This window comes from Piliocolobus tephrosceles, chromosome 6 (assembly GCF_002776525.5).
Source record: "Piliocolobus tephrosceles isolate RC106 chromosome 6, ASM277652v3, whole genome shotgun sequence".
NCBI classification, from domain to species: domain Eukaryota; kingdom Metazoa; phylum Chordata; class Mammalia; order Primates; family Cercopithecidae; genus Piliocolobus; species Piliocolobus tephrosceles.
The window spans coordinates 140,120,599-140,140,031 of NC_045439.1; positions in this window are offsets into that span (position 1 = coordinate 140,120,599).

Genomic DNA, 19,433 nt, shown 5'->3' on the forward strand with positions numbered 1-19,433 from the left:
GCCTGTGCACGTGGACTTCCTTACTCCTTTCACTCAGCCTCTGGTAGAGTATTCAGCCAGTCCCACCTCCCTGTGGTCACTTATGTTCCAGTGACACTGCCATCACCTAGTTCCATAAGGTCTTTGAGGCTAAGGTCTGTTTCTGAGCCTCCCTGACTCCCCTGGGCCGAGACATGCTGACACATTGGGCCACCAGAAAGATCTGTCGTGGAAAATGAGCAATGCGAACCAGGTGTGAGGCAGAGGCTCTGGAGGATGTCTCACAGTGTCCTTTCTGGGAAGTTGTCTAACCCTTGTCCTGCCTTCCAGGGGAAAGGGCCTAGAAAAGCCAGCTGGGCCTCAGAGAGCAGGAGAAAAAGACTTTGGCATCCTCCGCGGCTCCTCCTGGCTTAATACCTTCATGCCGAATTCAAGGGAGTGATCATAAAAACCAAAGCCTCCTTAACTTATTTCTAGGGCCAAAGCCAGGTGTCTGGGCTTCCCCTCATACCTGCTCTCACACCTGCGACACCAATGTACCTCAGGCTATTTCACCTGGAGTAGGGAGGACCCGTGAAGATGCCAGCTAACTCAGAAGAGCTATGTGGCAGCCCTGGGTCAAATCCTAGCTGGCACTAACCAGCTGGTGACTGTGGGCAAGGGGCTTAGTCTTTCTGAGCCTCCATTTCCTTCCTTTATTTTTTAATTTTATTTTTTGAGACAGGATTTGGCTCTGTCACCCAGGCTGGAGTGCAGTGGCACAGTTATGGCTCATTGCAGCCTCGACCTGCTGGGCTCAAGCAGTCCTCCCACCTCAGCCTCCTAAGTAGCTGGGACTACAGGTGTGCACCACCACACCTGTCTAAATTTTGTATTTTTTGTAGACATGAGGTCTCACTACGTTGCCCAGGCTGGTCTCAAAATCCTGAGCTGAAATGATCCACCCACTTCAGCCTCCCAAAGTGCTGGGATTACAGGTATGAGCCACCATGCCCAGCCCCATTTCCTTCCTTTATTTATTTACTTTATTTTTATTTTATTTTATTTTATTTTATTTTATTTTATTTTATTTTATTTTATTTTTGAGACACTCTCGCACTGTCGCCCCGGCTGGAGTGCAGCAGCATGATCTCTGCTCACTGCAACCTCCACCCTCCCAGGTTCAAGTGATTTTCCTGCCTCAGCCTCCCAAGTAGCTGGGATTACAAGCGCCCTCCATCACATGTGGCTAATTTTTTCTATTTTTAGTAGAGACGGAGCTTCACCATGTTGGCCAGGCTGGTCTTGAACTTCTGACTTCGTGATCCATCTGCTTCGGTCTCCCAAAGGGCTGGGATTACAGGCATGAGCCACTGTGCACGGCCTCCTTCCTTTAAAATGGAGCTAATAATCACAAGAAGACAAACACCGTAGGCTTCCACCCATGTGGGAACCATGTGAGGTTCCCAGAGTAGTAAATTCATAGAGACAGAAAGTGGAATAGTTACTAGGTGCTGGCGGAGGAGAGGATGGGGAGTTGGTGTTTAGTGGACCCTCAGTTTCAGTTTGCGCTGATGGAAAGTTCTGCAGATGGAGGGTGGTGATGGTTGCATAGCAATGCGAATGTTCTTTCTACTGAACTGTACACTTAGAAATGGTTATGAAGGGCTGGGCGCGGTGGCTCATGCCTGTAATCCCAGCACTTTGGGAGGCCGAGGCGGGTGGATCACGAGGTCAGGAGATCGAGACCATCCTGGCCAACATAGTGAAACCCCATCTCTACTAAAAATACAAAAAAATTAGCTGGGTGTGGTGGCGGGCATCTATAATCCCAGCTACTCGGGAGGCTGAGGCAGGAGAATCGCTTGAGCCGGAGAGGCGGAGGTTACAGTGAGCTGAAATCACGCCATTGCACTCCAGGCTGGGCTAAAGAGTGAGACTTTGTCTCCAAAAAAAAAAAAAAAAAAAAGAAAGAAAAGAAAAGAAAAGAAAAAAAGAAAAAGAAATGGTTATGAAGATAAATTTTCGGTTACATGTATTTTATCCCAATTAAACATTTTCAAAAATCTTTTAAAAAGTGGAGCCAGTGAGAGCACTTATCTTTACCTTAGGGGGTTGTGGTGGGAATCAATGAGCAGATCCCACCATCACTGGGTCCGGTGTCTGGAATGGAAAGGACACTTAATAAGTCCTGTCCCCTGTCCCCTGCTTCCTGGTCTCTCTCCGGGAGGGGAGGCCAGGGTCCCTGTGGCTGAGGCTGCAGCGTGTGTCAGGAGGCGGTGGCCCCGCTGCCCGCGGTGGAGGCAGTGAGCTCCCTGACAGAGGCAGTGTGTGAGTGGCAGAGGCCAGGCCAGGCAACTACACGTGGCGGTGGATGTGGGCCCTGAACTCCCTTCTCACCTGAGGATTCAGACAGTTTCTCAGCTCGACCTGTCTTGCCCTACCCTGCCACCATCTTCAGTGGCTGCACTAGGGTGTCCTGGTCATTCTGTCCTCTGCCAACCAGACCACGTCTGGGAGCACCCGCCACACACCTCCCTGGGCCAGGCAGGCTATAGGGACTACGACCAGCCTCCAGGAGCCTATGGTCAGATGGAGGAGAGCGAGGGAGGAAACAATGGCAGAGCAGTAAGACAGGTGGCACCTCCTGGGTCCTGCATTGGGGACAGTGCAGGGGACAGGAGGAGTAAGGTGAAAAGAATGGTAAAAACTGCAGGGCAGGCAGGCATAGGCCCCATCTAGCCCTCCTGTCTCTGAACTGGTCTCATCCTCTGGAAAGGGGCTTGAGCATAGCGCCTCTTCCATAGGGCTGTGACAATAGATGACACTATGCAGAAAGCGCTTGGAGCACAGCGGACCCTCAACAAATGGTGATGGATGTCGGTTGTTAGTTTTTGAGTGTTGAGTGATATGTGTGTGTGTGTGTGTGTGTGTGTGTGTGATTTGTTTTTGACAGAGAGAGTCAGAGAGAAGAGCCCAGTCCTCACCTCAGGAAGCTGGCATCCCTTCTGGGGCAAGATGTCTTCCAAATTGCCCTCCCCACTGCTCAGCCACCACCACTGTCCCCTCCCTTCTTCAGAGCAGGATAAGAAGCCCAGAGACCCAGATCCTCAGAACTTCTGCGAGCCCCTAAAGAAGTCCCCATTTCAATAGTCCTCCTTCCCTGTACAGTCCTCCTTCCCTCTTCTCAGCCCAAGAAGAGCCCCCTCCCTGCCCACTCACCATAGAAGGTCTTTGGCTCCGCTGACCTGCCAGATGTAAATGGAAAGCACGCTCCATTTTCTTTGTCCCAGGGGAATTTACTGACGCATAGAAAACTCTCAGTCAAGAGGAAATCTCTGCTGGTTGTCAGAAAGCAATTCAGAAGTGACAAATTCCCAGGAGGAGTATTGGAAACCCACACCGGGACAGCCCCTGGAAGGTAACAGTGGAGAGTACAGTGGTAATCAATTCTCTGTTTAACTTTCTATGAGCACCCCCCAGTTCCCAGTCAGAAGCCAGGAGGGTATGGTTTAGGCGAGGTTACGGTTCAAACGAGACTGAAAGCCAGGACCAGCCCCTACAGTTTCCCACTGGCATGGTGACAATAATCATCACAACGATTGTACAGTAACACCGACAATAAGAAAGTTTATATCTTTCACCCACTTTTTGATGAGATGATTTGTCTTCTTGTTACTGAGTTGTAAGAGTTCATTGTAAATTCTGAATGTAAGTACTTTCCTGGGCATATGTTTCACCAAAAAACAAACAAACAAACAAAGCCTAACACATATTGTGTACTTTTGTGGGTTGCAACAGTGTTCTTAGTGCTTTGTCTTCAGTTAGTTCCCTCAATCTTTACCATGACCAATGCAATTGACACTATTATTACTCCCATTTTACAGAGGAGGAAACTGAGGCTCAGGGGAGGGAAATCCAAACCACATAGCTGGCATGTGGAGAGTGAGATTCCAGAGCCCACCTCACAGCCCCCCAAGTGCAATGGATAAAGGAGACAAACCCCTTGCCTCAGACACCTGTGGGGGTCAAATGAACCAGTGTGTACAATGGTACTTAGTAAACTGTGAGTGTGAGTTAGGAATAAAATAACAGGTTCCTGGATGGGCGCGGTGGCTCACGCCTGTAATCCCAGCACTTTGGGAGGCCAAGGCGGGCGGATCACGAGGTCAGGAGTTCGAGACCAGCCTGACCAATATGGTGAAACTCCATCTCTATTAATATTACAAAAATTAGCCAGGCATGGTGGTACACACCTGTAATCCCAGCTACTCGGGAGGCTGAAGAAGGAGAATCACTTGAACCTGGTATGCGGAGGTTGCAGTGAGCCAAGATCATGCCACTATACTCTAGCCTGGGTGACAGAGCAAGACTCTGTCTCAAAAATAAATAAATAAAAATTTTTAAAAAATGGAATCCCTCTCTAGAGGGTTCCCCCAAACCAAACACATAATCCACCTTTTTCTTCATGAACAGTCAGCAAGGTTAAACCTTCTCAGAGGAGGCCAAGAAAGGAGTAGGCTGAGTGGGAACTGGGCTGGACTCATTAAAACCAGTCAGCATTGCTTTGATCTGAACAGAACTGGTTTGATCCGGTTAGATTTATCCAGAACCCCTTAGAACCAGTCAGAATTTGTTTTAAAAGGTCCAAATTGGTACGATCCAGTCATATCATGTTAGAACCAGTTTACATCCTGAGATGATCGACGTTGGAACTGGCTTGGACTGGTTAGAAGCAGATTGAACTGCTTCTGTGACTGGCTGGAAGCAGCCACTGGCTCTGGTTTTACACCAGCACGCTTCAGTAACGTGTTTATTCAAAGCTGGGTTGCAGTGGTACGAGATGTGAGTAGGAAGAGGGAAGTGGCTTTGGAAGGTCAGGGAGTTACAGCCAAGCTTGGCTCTGCCTGGGGAGGGCCTTGAACGCCGAGCTGAAGTGCATGTGATGTCACGTCCATTTTCAAGCCATACATAACCCCATGGGTTTGCTACACAGGCCGCTTGCTGTAAATCAATTCGCCTCTCACCCAGTGATTAATGGGAGGGAAGCTTTCATCACTTGTTCTGGGTAAGTTATTGCATGTGGAAACACATCTTTGATTTTATAAGTTCTTGCTAGAGCATGAAATTTCTTGGAGGAGGTTCCCTGAGGAAAGTGGAGCCCCAACAGTCCCGTTCCCTGTCCCCTTCCCGCTCACAGATTCCACTCCCCACTTCCTCCTTGCTCACTCCTCCTCCTGCCCAGCTTTGTCTCTCCGGGAGCCTCTGCCGCACCTCCCCAGGCCAAAGGGCTCACCAGGGCTCGGAGGAAGGGCTGAGGGAGGCGGAGTTCACTGCCACCTTCCGCTTAGGAGAGCAAGGACTTTGTAGACAACAGGTGTGAGGAAGGAGGGAGGAATGGCACTGGGCAGAGACCAACTTGTTACTCTCCTGGACCAGATATAATCCAGATAGTCCAGGCCAACCTACTGGGGGCAGGGAACCGAGGAGTGGAGGGGGGCCAGGCCGCCCAAGGGGCTTCCTGCATTAGCTGCTCTACAACGCCATGGTGGCTCCAGATGTGAGTCCAGTTAGAAATCCAAACAGTTAGAAACTCTAGAGAAGATCCTTTGAAATGCACATAGTTCAGACCCTCATTTTTGCCAGAATTCCTGAGTGGGAGGGACTTGCCAGGCTACACGACCCAGATGAGAAGCTGCTCCAACCCCCAGTCCGGAGGGCGGCCTCCCTAAGGAGATGATGTCTGTCTTTTGGGCTCTTCCATCCACCCTGCCTGCACCTGTAGCACTAGCCTGACACTTCTCAAAGCCCGTTGGGGACCTTGTGAGCTCAGATCACCATGACATTGAAGCACACGGGCCCTACGGGCTCTGGAGCCAGACAGACCTGAGTCTATGACCCTGCTTTACTAGCTGGAGAGTCTTTGCCTCTCTGAGCCTTAGCTTACTCGGCCACAAAATGGGATAATACTAGAAGTCAGCTCATGGCATGGTTGGGAAGTTTAAACGTCATATGCACAGTTGATGATATTGCATGTTCACCTAATGGTGGAATCAATAATATGTATTGTTAGCATTTATGATAATAATTATAACTATCATTGAGCCTTTGTCCTTGGTCGTGGAGGCACTAGATGAGGACTCTGAGGACTTGTGTTAGAGTCCCTCGTCAGGCACTGTCTCGCTCGCTATGTGGCCTCAGTTTCCCCATCTTTAAAGTGGGGGTAAGTCCTTCTGCTCTGACTGCCAAAGTACTTCTGAGAATCCAGAGATGTGAATGGGCCTTGAAAGCTGAAGAGTGTCAAACACACAGTCTGTTCTGCTGGACACAGAATGACCACCCATCCCCGTCCAGGATGCTGCCGGCAGTGCAGTCAGTGGGCACAGATGGCCCCAGCTGTCAGCTCTTTCAGGGTCTGCCTGAGTTGCAGAGACCCACCTTGCCTGAGGCCATGCCTTCCCTGGGGCAGCCCACAGCTGGGGACTGAGCGAGGCCGGGGATAAAGATTCAGCCATTTGGGTCCACTGTGGGACATTCTGATGGGTGCCCAGTCAGGCTTTGCCAGGCCTGCCTTGAGGTTCCGCTTGTCCCTCTGCCCATCCTTCTTCCCCCCTCTTCCTCATGAATTCGTGTGTGTTCATCCCTCATATACATCTTGCGCCCCAAACGTCACCTCAGTGTCTGGGGGAACCCAATCTGCAAAAGCTATATAATAAAAAGGCTGCCTCTTGCTGACACAGCTATGCTTGCCACACAGAGAAGGCAGCCTCAGGGCCTGAACACCCCTCCTCTAAAATGGGCTCTTGAACACCTGGCTCAGAATCCTACAAATCTGGAAATACAGTTTGCCAGCGGTTAGTCAGTTTAGATGGAGGCTCTCCAAGTGAGTTTTGTTAGAGTGGCAGGGAAAGCTGAAAGGCAGAGTGGAAGGTGAGGACAGCTGCAGTCCTAACGCACCCCTCTTTCTAGAAGCCCGTACAGAGGGACCCTCAGCAGTGAGTGTTTTTTGCACAGCAATGACAAAAACATTGGTCATTGGTCTACCAAGGCCACTGGTCAAAGCACTGCCATCTGTGGGTGGAAATAGAGTTTGCTAATGCACCATGAAATGAGGGAAGTTGGGATATCATGAATTTTAGGGAATTAATTATGCTCATAATGTTTTGCTGTTGAGAGAACTGCATAATGCTGATTATAGATTGTAGGGGGTTTGTTTTGTTTTGTTTTTAAGGTCCTCACTTGGCAAAAGAACGAAGAAAAGGAGCTCTGCATCTTAGAAATCCAGGTCTGGGATGTACCGAAGAGTTCCGAGTCACCTGGACGAGGCTCCTCACCGAGCTGAGGTGGAGAGCAGGGCTCTTTAGCCATGGAAATTTCTGGGGCAGCCAATGGCTTGCAACTGCTCTTATTGGGGTCTCACCCTGTTCATAGCTTGGACTGTAGGCAGGGTGACCTCAGTGCCCTTCCAACTCCAAGATGTCTGCAGTGAGACTCAGGGCTCTGTGTGTGGTGGGCTGTGACAGTAAGCAGCACTTAGGTACCTCCCCCTCCGCCCTCTTCATAGGTCCTCCACACCTGGAAGGGGTCATGAGGGCCAGGATGGGTCAACAGCACCCCTCAGTGAGCTGTGGGCCTTCCCACCATCACTCCTGAGCTAATTGCCACCTGCTCGCCTGCCAGGTGCCTGCCCGCGTGTCTCCAGCTCTGGGCCGCCATTAACGACATGTTGCGGCAGTTTTACGAAGCGTGGCTCAGAACAATTTTACACCTCATTTGATTTATGTTCTGGGATTCCTTCCTCTCTCAGAGGTTCCCTCCCTCTGGAGAGACAGCGTGTGTCACCCATCCTAGTTCCCCTGTGCTCCAACAGAGCAGACAGACTCCAGGTCCTGAGCAAACAGCACCATGACCTCCCTCCCAGGCTTTCTGTCCAGGTGATGTCCTTGAGCCAGGACATCTGTGACTGAGGCCTCCTCAGGTGGCTCAGAAATGACCAAGAGAATCCCAGAGCAGGGAACGACCTCAGAGGTGGGTAACCAAACCCCAGTCTACAGGCGAGGAAACCGAGGGTTGGAGAGAGGCCTCGGGCCCCTCGGGACCCTTCTGAAGGTCACAGAGCCAGTCCGTGGCTGGCACCTGCCTCCTCTCTCCGTGGCAGAGGACAGGGTCTGCACTGGGAGTTGAGGCCAGCCACGAGCTGACCTTCCAGGAAGCAGAACCACTAGACTAGACTCTCCATGGGACAGTGATCTTGCTGAGGCGGAGGAAGGGCCAAGCTAAAGGATCACTTGTCCACCTCCCTCATTGCAGAGGAGGGAAGGGAGGCTTAGAGAGGGAGAGTGACTTGCCTCAAGACACACAGCCAGTTAGGGGCAGAGTCAGGGCTAGAACCCTGGCTTCCAGAACTCCAGGATTTCATCACTTTCTCCCTAAGAGGCAAGATCATTTCCATGGCTGGATCCTCTCCTTCATTCATTTTTGGTGGCCTCCCAGGAGCCAGGCATGGTGTCAAGCTGGGAGGATATGGTGAGGACATGGCAGGCCCAGTGGCTGCCCTCACAGCCTGCAGCTCCGCGGTGGAGGTCAATAAGCACTTGGGCTATGATGGCGCAGGGTGTTGAGGCTGTGAAGACAGAGTGTGGGTCCCAGAAGCAGACCTTTTCCCCTCTACATTTGGGGAACTCCCCTCACAATGACTCCTGGTTGAAGGCCAAGCCCACCTCCCACTATAGAAGTTGATATGGCCAGAAACTCACCATCCCAGCCTTCCTGAGGTATGTGACCAAGGTTCATCCAACTAGAAGTACCTGTCCCAGTTTAGACTCAGGAGCTGATGACATGAGGAAAGAGAGGGCAAGGGTGTTCTCTGTGGCCGCAGGGCTGGGGCAGTTATGGCAGGGTCGAGGGCCCAGGGACGGAGGCAATGCAGATGGCATTGGTGGTGCAGACCACAGTGTCCTGGGCTCGGCACTGTTCTGGAGGAGACCCGTCGTGGAGCTTGACGTGGATGATGTTCCTGCTGTGTAGCTCTAGGATAATGATGTCCCAGCCCAACTAGAGGACACAGGAGGCTCTCGATATCTTTACAAACTCTACCTTTCGGTCTGGAAACTTTCAAACATGCACCAAAGTAGAATAGTACAAAGATGGCTACCCACCACAGAGCTTCAACAATCATCATCATCCGCCATTATTGTTCATCTTCCCTCTATGGCTCTCTACGCCTCTCTACACACATTTTTTTCTCAAATAAATTTTAATTAATAGACTTCATTTTCCAGAGCAGTTTTACAAAATATGGAGCAGACTGAACGAGAAGTTCCCATATACCATATCTCCCACCCGGCACATAATTGCCCCTATCGTTAATATCTTGCATTGGTAGGGTACATGTGTTACAGGTAATGAACCAATAGCAATACATTTATTATTATTATTATTATTATTAATTATTATCAACAAAAGTCTATGCTCTATTCAGATTTCCTTAGCTTTTATTTAATGCTCCTTTGCTCTTCCAAGATTCCATCCAGGATCCCATATTACGCTTAGTCTCTATGTCACCATAGGCTCCTCTTGACTGTGACAGTTTCACAGACTTCCCTTGTTTTTAATGACCTTGACAGTTTTGAGGTGTACTGCTCAGATATATTGTGGGATGCCCTCTACTGGACTTTATTTTTCCTCAAGGTTAAACTGGGGTGATGAGTTTTTGGAAGGAAGATCACAGAGGTAAAGTGCTATTTTCATCACATCATATTCAAGGTACATACTATCAATCATGATGAATTGCTGTTGATGTTGACCTTGATCCTCTGGATAAAGTAGTGTTTGTTAGCTTTCTCCATGGTAAAGTTACTCTTTTTTCCCTGCTTTCCATATGACTCTTTGGAAGGATGTCACTATGCATAGCACACACCTAAAGAGTGTGGAGTTGTGCTCCCCTCCTTTAAGAGTGGAATATCTACATATTTATTTTATTTTATTTTATTTTATTTTATTTTATTTTATTTTATTTTATTTTATTTTATATTTTATTTTAGACAAGTTCTCACTCTGTCACCCAGGCTGGAGTGCAGTGGCGTGATCTCAGCTCACTGCAACCTCAAGCAATTCTCCTGCCTCAGCCTCTCAAGTAGCTGGGATTACAGGAACACACCACCATGCCCAGCTAATTTTTATATTTTTTGTAGAGATGGGGTTTCACCATGTTTCCCAGGCTGGTTTCGAACTCCTGGGCTCAAACGATCCGCCCGTCTTGGCCTCCCAAAGTGCTGGGATTGTGGGTGTGAGCCACCAAATCCGGTAGTAATTTATTTTAAAGCAACTTCCAGACAACCCATCATTTCATTCATAAATACTCCAGTATACATCTATAACAGATACAGACTTCCATGCACACAACTATGTTAGTATTTTCACCCAACACCATTAGCAATAATTCTGTAATATCATTTACTATCCATGTTCAGTTTTCCCTAATTGTCCCCAACATGTATTTCTATGGTTGGTTGTTTCATGTCAGGGTTTTCATTTTGATTAGGGTCATTTCTCCTAGAGAACTTCAAACATTCTGGTCTTGGCTGGTTGCTGTATTATGGTTTTATTTAACATCTTCTCTGTCCTCTGTATTTCCTGGAAACTGGTAGTTATATCAGAGACATGATCAAATTCAGGTTCATTATTTTGGTAAGAATCCATTGTAGTGATGCATTCAACGTGAGATGTCCCTCTTTTCGTGTTGCTACGATTGATCAGGGGTTGAGACTTGTCAACATTTCTCCTCATGGATTTAGCAGCTGCTGATAATTGATGCCTAGATTCATCGCCTCTTAATAAGTTCCTTTTCTTCTTAAAGAAAGAAGTTGGCCAGGTGTGGTGGCTCACGCCTGTAATCCCAGCACTTTGGGAGGCTGAGGTGGGTGGATCACTTGAGGTCAGGAGTTTGAGACCAGCCCAGCCAATATGGTGAAATCTTGTCTCTACTAATAATACAAAAATTGGCCAGGCATGGTGGCACATGCCTGTAATCCCAGCTACTCAGGAGGCTGAGGTAGGAGAATTGCTGGAACCTGGGAGGTGAAGGTTGCAGTGAGCCTAGATTGCACCACTGCACTCCAGCCTGGGCGACAGAGTGAGACTCCAAAGCAAAAGAAGGAAGAGAAGAGGAGAGGAGAGGAGAAGAGAAGAGATATATTTCTTGTGACAAAAAATCTGATGGATAAATCCTGGATGCCCAGTCTGGTGCTTTTCAAACTCCACCTGGCAGATGCCTGCCTAAGTTCTTGCTCCTGAAACAGGTATAGCATGGAAGTTTAGAGTGAGGACAATGGAGCCAGAACTCCCTGAATTGAGGTCCCACCTCTACCACTTATTAAACGTATGCTCTGGACAGCTTTCCTCCATTTCCTCATCTGTAAAATGGAGATGCTGCTGGTAATAGCAATGCCTAGCTAATAAGGTTATAATCAGAATTAAAGTACTTAATATACACAAAGCCCTGTCTAGCACACAATTAAGCACCAATAATTGTTAACTGATAGGATAATAACACTAATAATTTTTTTTTTTTTTTGAGACAGAGTCACGCCCTGTCACACAGGCTGGATGGCACAATCTTGGCTCACTGCAACCTCCACCCCCAGGGTTCAAATGATTCTCCTGCCTCAGCCTCCCAAGTAGCTGGGATTACAGGCACCCACCACCATGCCCAGCTAATTTTTGTATTTTCAGCAGAGACAGGGTTTCACCATGTTGGCCAGGCTTGTATCAAACTCCTGACCTCATGATCCACCTGCCTTGGCCTCTCAAAGTGCTGGGATTAAGGTGTGAGCCACCATGCCCAACCAACAATAGTAATTTTTAATTTTATTTTATTTCCTAGTTCTCCTCTGACTCCACATCTTCTCCTTGGGTAATTCCACCCATTCCTGTGACATTGACTATCATCTTCCCTGATACCTCAATGCCAAGAACTGACTTGACTGAAACATACACCGTCAATATAATGAATTTATTATGAGGAGTGGGGACAATCTAGAGGACTTTTGGTTGTGGCCTTTCCTAGTCATACGGTTTGATTTGCATACATGCCCTAGGGAGAAGGACATGTGAAGAAAAACTTTGGCCTTGGCCCAAGACCCTGGGTGGTGGAAACTACATTACCAGGACAAGAAAATAGATTTGTCTCTGCTTCACTTGGGGGGTGGCCCCGGGCAGGCGGAGAAGAACTCACTCTTAGATAAAGGGGGTCAGTAGCCATGGGGACCCGCCAGGACGAGGCAGAGAAAGTGGTCCAGTGTCTGGGTTATTGAGTGGCTATTCACAGACACAAAGCTAAGGGATCTGGACATTTTCTTTTCTTTTTTTGCTTTTTTTTTTTTTTTTTTGCAGTTACAAGATTTAACAGAGTGAAAACAGAGCTCCCACACAAAGGGAGGGGACCAAAAGAGGGTGGCCATTGCCGGCTCGAATGCCTGGGTTTATATCTGGACCATTGTCCCTCCCCTTGTGCTCTCAGGTGATAGATGTTTGGCTATTTCTTTACCTCCTCTTTTTGCCTAATTAGCATTTTAGCAAACTCTCTTTACTACCTGATTGGTTGGGTGTGAGCTAAGTTGCAAGCCCCATGTTTAAAGGTGGATGTGGTCACCTTCCCAGCTAGGCTTAGGGATTCTTAGCCTAGGAAATCCAACTAGTCCTGTCTCTCAGTACCCCCTCTCAACAGGAAAACCCAAGTGCTGTTGGGGAGGTTGGCTGATGACCGCTCTGACTGCTTCCTGCTGAATTGGGGGCATAGTAGGGGTCATGAAGTTGAGATTTCCTTGGGAGGGGTGCCTTCAATTGTCATTAACATCAAAGCATGGGCTAGTAGGCCAGTCCAGGGGTCTGCAGTAGATCTTAGTCATGGACTGCATCTGGGGCTCCAATTGAAGAACCATTTATAGTTTTACAGCTTTGATTCTGGAACAGACAAACTTAACAAGGAGGTTAAAGATACAGGGATTGAAATGTATGGACTGAAGTGCAGGGGATTATTTCTTTGGCACACTTCACAGGCCCTCACTATCTGCTTGATAATTTTGAAAAGGCCTGGTCCCGTAAATAATAATTTGGCCATCTGATAGGTGCTATCAATGACTAAGTGAAAGCCTTGGTGAAGGGTTTTTAAATTTCCATTGATTAGCTGCAGGCAAAAGTATTTTTCCTTCTTCAGTGGCTAGCTATCCTGAGGAGAGGAACTATGTCCTCGTGAGGTTCCCCATTCTATTTCTTCTGCTGAGTACTGGGACTTGGTTTCCCAGAGGGGATTACCCCATACTAGGGGTCCTTCTATAAGCATTTCTAATGGAGGGTCCCACTTTGTGGCTCTTTTGGCTTCAATATCCACTTGGCAGTTCCCTTCTATTTCCCTTTCCTTTCTGATGACCACAGCAGTGTAAGACTGTCACCTCTTTAGGTTTCTGTACACCCAATAATAATCTCCTAATGGTTTCCTGATGTTTGATAGGTGTTCCCTCAGAAGTTAGGAATTCCCTTTCTCTCCTTATTGCTGCGTGGGCATGGAGGACTAGGTAAACATACTCAGAGTCTATATATATATATTTACCTTTTTTCCTTCTCCTAATTCTAGTGCCCAAGTGAGGTCTATTAGTTCTGCCAGCTGAGCACTAGTTCCTGGAGTGAGGGGATTACTTTCAAGTATTCCATTATTACTGACCACTGCATACCCCGCTTTTTGAAGTCCTTTTTCTACAACGGAAATCCCATCAGTATACAAGTTGAGGTCGGGATCAGTCAAGGGAAACTCTAAAAGGTCCCCTTGAGCGGCATAGGTTTGAGCAATCACCTGTTGACAGTTATGTTCTATCTTTTCTTCATTGTCTGGAAGAAATGTGGCTGGGTTAAGAGTTGCACAAGTGTACGGTTTGCAGCACTGGCCCTTCAAGTAATAGAGCCTGATATTTAAGCAAATGGTTGTCTGACAGCCACAAGTCTCCTTTAGCAGTGAGTATGCTGTTTACATCATGAGATGTCCACACAGTAAGATCTCTTCCCTGTATTATTCTAACTGCTTCAGATACTAAGACTGCTACTGCCGACACTACCCATAAACAATGAGGCCAACTCCTTGCCACTACATCAATTTCCTTACTCAGGTATGCCACAGGTTGCAAGCTGGTCCCTCGGACCTGTTTAAGGACTTCTAGAGCTATTCCTGTTTTTTCTGTGACATACAAAGAAAAGTCTTGCCCCACTGGCAAGCTTAACACTGGGGCTTGGGTTGGGGACTGGAAAGCCACTTCTGCTTCAGGTGTCCATCTTACTGAATGGGTATTGGCTTTCTGAGTTGCCTTAATTAGTGTATATAATGGCCTGGCTATTTCACCATGCCTGGGAATCCATATTCAGCAGAAGCCTGTTATGCCAAGGAACACTCTTAGTTGTTTTAGGGTTTTGATATGAGTGTTTGGACGAACGGAGGCAGGATGGCGCACTTCCGGATTCTTCTTCACCAACTTTTCCCGCGCACGCAAAAATGCAGCCAGCGCCTAGGGAGGGTGCAGACCAACCGGGCATGCGCCAGGTGACGTCAATCCGAAGAGACCAAGATTTACCTGGTCGCACCTGCGGAACACCCCCCGACACGCCCATGCCCCGCGTATTGTCCTCCCACTCCTAGAAAAGCCGCTCTCGGCCAGCACACCACGCGGCCTTCCTGAGTCTCTCACTCCCCTCAGGATGTCGGGACTGCAGGAACTCCGTCCGAGAGCCCCACCGGGGGGACTCTGTTGGCCTCCTTTGCCGGAGGCTGACAGACTTCTCCCCCACACCTTAAGTGACCAAAAATAAACTTGCAGTTTTGCTCCTACACTTGCCTACCTGCTGGTTCTTTTGTACGCATTCTGGTGGTCTTAGAAAAACAAATCAATGAGGATAAGCCAGTACAGGCTGGATACGTTCCTCATTGAGGGCCCTGGTGCCTTTGGATAATTTTAGCCCTAAGTATTTAACCGGCTGTGAGCAGAGCTGAGCCTTTTGTTTGGAAACCTTGTAGCCACAGGTGGTGAGGAAATTTAAGAGCGCTTGGGTGGATTGATGGCACAAGGTTTTTGAATGAGTGGCTACAAGTAAATCATCCTCATACTGAAGGACAAGAGCGTCCAGGTATGAGAACTGGCTCAAATCTTGGGCTAATGCCTGGCCGAATAGATGGGGGCTATCCCTGAGCCCTTGGGGTAAAACAGTCCAGGTGAGTTGAGATGTTGGGTTTGAAGGATCTTCAGAGGCAAACAAAAATTGAGAGTCAGGAGGTACAGGGATGCAGAAAAAGGCATCCTTAAGGTCCAGGACTGGAAACCACTCTGCTTCCTCTGGCATTTGGGAAAGCAGAGTATAAGGGTTAGGTACAGCTGGGTAGAGAGGGACAACGGCCTCATTGATAATCCTGAGATCTTGCACTAACCTCTACTGTCTGTTGGGTTTCTGTACTCCTAAAATTGGAGTATTGCAGGGCCTATTGCCTGGTTTTACTAGGCCTTGGGCTTTTAGGTCCTTAACAATCTTTTGGATTCCTTGTTAGGCCTCAGGTCTAAGGGGGTACTGCTGTTGGTAGGGAAAGGAGGCAGAATCCTTTAACTTGAACAGGATGGACATTCTTTGCTCATCCATATTGTTCTTCTGTTGCCCAGACTTCAGGATTAATTTCTTCCTCAAGCAGGGGACAACAAACGGGTGTTCCTTCTCCTATGTTCAGGTGTATAATGGCCCCTGCTTTTGCTAGAATGTCTTTCCCTAACAAGGGGTTGGGACTTTCAGGCATAATTAGAAAAGCATGTGAAAAGAATAAAGTTCTCCAGTCACCACTTAGTGGCTGGGAGAAGTATCTACTGACTGGCTGTCCTAAGACCCCTCAGATAGTGACAGATCTGGAGGACAGCTGTCTGGGACACAAGAGTAAGACTGAGAATGCCTCACCAGTGTCCAGGAGACAACTAACCTCCTGGCCCTCAATGGTCAAGCATACCTGGGGCTCTGTGAGGGTGATGACATGGGCTGGCTCTTGCCCCGGGCACCCTCAGTCCTGCTGCTGGATCATCTGGTTAGTGGCTTCTGACTCAGAGGATCTTCGTCCCCTGGGGCAGTGGGCCTTCCAGTGATTCCCTTGACATTGGGGCATGGACGAAGGGGTGGATTATTTCTATTCGGACAATTTTTTAAACTGTCCTTGTAGACCACACTGGAAGCAAGCGCTATTAGGCATTTGATTTGCCCAGCTTTTCACTTTTCCAGAGCCTCCAAAGTCTGCTTGCCTGAGGGCCATGACTGAAGCGGTGGCATTTTTTAATCACGTTTGTCCCGCCTGCTCCTCCTGGTCTCTGTTATAAAAAACCAAGTTTGCCAAGTTCAATAGGGTTTCTAAGTTTTGCTCCGGGCCTAAGGTGGACTTGGTTTTTTTTCTAATGTCTGCAGCCGTCTGAGTGATAAACTTATCCTTTAAGATTAGTTGGCCTTCAATAGAGTCAGGTGACAGAGAGATATGCTTCCTCAGTGCCTCCCTTAGTTTCTCCAGAAAGGTAGTAGGATTTTCTTCCTTTCCCTGTGTTACGGTGGACATCACTGAGTAATTCACAGGTTTCTTCCGAGTTTTCCTTAGTCCTAGCATGCAAGTTAGCAAATGTCTGTGGCACCAATCTCCGTGTTCTGATTCTGCATCGCAGTGAGGATCTATACTGGGAACTGCCTGCTGGCCTGCGGGAAATCGTTCTCTTTCCTCTGTTGTCATCCTATCATTGACCTGACTGCGATGCCAGAGATCGCCAAACTCTCGGGCTGCAGTTATGGCGGCACTTCTCTCATTTGGGGTTAGTGTCTGATTTAGCAGTAACATTATATCTCTCCATGTCAGATCAAAGGATTGTCCTAACCCTTGTAAAACATCAATATAACCATCAGGGTTATCTGAGAATTTACCTAGATCTATTTTAATTTGCTTCAAGTCTGAGAGGGAAAAAGGTACATGCACTCTGGCTGGGCCAAATTCTCCTCCTCCCACCGCTTGCAGGCGGCATAATCGGGGAATATCAGCACTCTTTGGTTCGTTGTTTACCCCTTTGTCTATCTCCTTTTGGACCATTTGGGTTGAAGGGGGGTCCTTACTAGTTGGGGAAGGAGTTGGGGTTGGGGGCTGCCAGGTAGGGAGGTAGACTCTGAGGACTTCCTGTAGGGCATAAATCGCACTTTTTACATAATTGCAAGTTGTCTCAATGAAAAGAAAGTTTGTACATATGCACTTCACTCCATTTGCCTTATTTTCTACGAAAGAGGTCTACCTGTAAGATGGTGTTATAATTTATACTTCCCTCAGGAGGCCAGGTTTCTATCTGGCCAGGCGGTACTGCAGAAGAATATAAGTCATTTCTTTCTTAGCGTCTGAGGGTCAAATTGTTCCCAATTCTCCAGAATACATCTTAGGGGCGTTTTTGCCTTGGAGGGAATGTTTCCTATCTGAAGAAAGAACATAGGGATGCCAGCACCCCTAGTCGTTTTCTGATGAGCATCAGTTCAGGATTAATTTCTGAACTAATGAATATACAGCGTCCTCTATGGTCCTAATGCTTATTCCTTTCCAGGGTGCGTCACCACCTGTGGACCTCTGCTTATCGGATTAGTTACGCTCACCGATGTAGCAGTCCTGCACCTGTTTTCCCTCCTTTCTTGACCACAAGGAAAGGGGTCCAGGCTGCTGTATTCTAGTGGTCCTTTACCAGCGTGCCCAACATTGCCTTTGCACTCAGAGGTGAGTTCTAGAGCTGGGCTGGATTCCTGAATATTTCATGACAACCCAGCTGCCCCACCAAGATGCATTCCCGTAAAACAACAGTTGTCATGCAAACTCATTTCAGAGAGGGTGTAAGTAACCTTTTGAGTCAGGATTGAGGTAGAGTTTTTTGATTCTGTAAGTACTTTAAGGCTTGGCTGAGTGCAAACAGCTCCCACGTTTGAGCAGACCAATTATTAGGCAATTCTCCTAACTCTGCTTTCACGAGAGTCTCCCTATCAATTACCGAATACCCATTGTGGTTTTTTTCTCAATCACCTGGGAGGAACCATCTATCGTCCTGTCCTGAAGGGAGTTCCTCCTAGGTCTAGTCGGACCTTTGTATGGTAATTAAGATTTAAATTCCCTGTTAGGAAATTTGCTGGGTTAAGGAAATTTTCAGTGGTTAATGTTAAATCACCTTTTTTTTTTTTTTTTAACAGAATAACCCCATACTTTAAGATTTGAGTTAGTAAGCTACCTTTTTGCTTTTTTGACTTAGGATAATTCTGAACTGGTGAGGTGTGCTCACAACGAGGTTTTCTCTAAAGGTTATTTTTCTACTTTCTTCTATTGGCAAAGCAGTCGCCGCTACAGATTGAATGCATTTGGGCCATCCATGGGTTACTGGGTTAAGCATTTTTGCTAGGAAGGCTACAGGTTGTCAGTGGTCTCAGTGTTTTTAGGCTACGCCCTTGTTTACACTGACAACAAGGTAGTGTTGGAGTGTTAAAGGGTCACGGAGAAGACCTTCAGTTATCAATTATAGGTTTTTAATTTACCCTGGCTTTTAAAGGAATAGGGCACACTGTTTTTTCTTTACTACTTCTATCTTTCTCTTTCTTTCTCTCTTTGACTCCCTCTTTATCCCTCTTTCTTTCACCTATCTCTCTCTCTTTCTTTCTCTTTTCTCCTACCCCTTTATAAACTTGGGGCCCTGGCAAGGGTGGAGGGGAACAGGTCCCACATAACTGCCTCTGTCGAGAGCTGTACACCTAAATTGGGAGGGACACCAGAGACAAGAGTCTCTGGGTTCATAACCTAGGGGCCTAAGGACTCAGAGTAGAGCTTCCTTAGATCCCTTTGGAGAGAAAACTTGCTAGAAGAAATGAAAGTCTGAACTGTTAGTACCTAGGAGGCAGGGATCAGAGGAAATAGATTCAGAGGTAAGGAGAATTTTGGGGCCACATTTTCAAGAAAGTCGTGGTTGGACCCAGGAGGTATGGGTCAGAAGGAAAGGTAGGGGCGCACGCATGGGCGACTGTTGAGTAGAGACTTCTGGTTGCGCCAGGATCTCAACCGGCTAACCCCAGGAGTTCGGGATGACAGCTTTTTACCTCTAGTCGGCCCTCTGCTTCTCCAGGAAAATTGAAAGCGGAAGCTGGTTCCAGGCAGACCAACACTGCCAACCCAGAAGGGCTGTGGGTTGTTAGAAAGCCCTTTCCCAGACAGCCTCACACCTGAGTCTTAAGTCCGGCGGCTGCGCTAATCGTTTTTAACCAGCCGACACGTGCCCGGCATTTTCCTCCAATTCTAAGGAAGGATAGGACAGAATAGCAAGTGAAAGTGGTCCAATATTACTCACTGCTTTGGAGATCCCTTCGTAGTTGCCAAAATGTTACACGGTGGGTGTCCTTGCTCCCAGAGCTCCCAA